Consider the following 1006-nt stretch of genomic DNA (forward strand, 5'->3'; position numbering starts at 1 on the left):
CCTACTCCTGATTTCTATGGGAGAAGCATCTCTATCCCTGCCATTGGAGCAAACAACTTTGAGCTTAAGCCTCAATTAGTTTCTCTAATGCAACAGAATTGCAAGTTTTATGGACTTCCATTGGAAGATCCTCATCAGTTCTTAGTTGAGTTCTTGCAAATCTGTGACACTGTCAAGACCAATGGGGTTGACCCTGAAGTCTACAGACTTATACTCTTTCCTTTTGCTGTAAGAGACAGAGCTAGAACATGGTTGGATTCACAACCTAAGGAAAGCCTGAACTCTTGGGAAAAGCTAGTCAATGTCTTCTTGGCAAAGTTCTTTCCACCTCAAAAATTGAGTAAGCTTAGAGTGGAAGTCTAAACCTTTAGACAGAAGGATGGTGAGTCCCTCTATGAAGCTTGGGAGAGATACAAGCAATTGATCAGAAGGTGCCTTTCTGACATGCTTTCAGAATGGAGCATCATAGGAATCTTCTATGATGGTCTGTCTGAACTATCCAAGATGTCATTGGATAGCTCTGCTGGAGAATCTCTTCATCTGAAGAAGACGCCTGCAGAAGCTCAAGAACTCATTGAAATGGTTGCAAATAACCAATTCATGTATACCTTTGAAAGGAATCCTGTGAATAATGGGTCAACTCAGAAGAAAGAAGTTCTTGAGATTGATACTCTGAATGCCATATTGGCTCAGAATAAAATATTGACCCAACAAGTCAATATGATTTCTCAGAGTCTGTCTGAAATGCAAGCAGCAATAGGCAGTACTAAGGAAGCTTCCTCTGAAGAAGAAGCTTATGATCCTGAGAACCCAGCAATGGAAGAGGTGAATTACATGGGAGAACCCTATGGAAACACCTATAATCCTTCATGGAGAAATCACCCAAATCTCTCATGGAAGGATCAACAGAGACCTCAACAAGGTTTCAACAACAACAATGGTGGAAGAAACAGGTTTAGCAATAGCAAGCCTTTTCTATCATCTTTTCAGCAACAAACAGAGAATT

At 40.7% G+C, this 1006-nt stretch overlaps 1 non-coding gene across 1 annotated transcript; it reads right to left on the reverse strand.

Annotated features, from left to right (window-relative positions):
* Positions 1-342: 342 nt before the first annotated feature.
* On the reverse strand, positions 343-450 carry LOC148554985 (small nucleolar RNA R71). The gene has a single exon (XR_015886741.1). It is a non-coding gene; the product is annotated as a small nucleolar RNA R71 (small nucleolar RNA).
* Between the last annotated feature and the right edge of the window lie 556 nt (positions 451-1006).

This window comes from Arachis ipaensis, chromosome B6, assembly GCF_059453495.1.
Source record: "Arachis ipaensis isolate K30076 ecotype BB chromosome B6, ASM5945349v1, whole genome shotgun sequence".
Classification (NCBI taxonomy): Eukaryota; Viridiplantae; Streptophyta; class Magnoliopsida; order Fabales; family Fabaceae; genus Arachis; species Arachis ipaensis.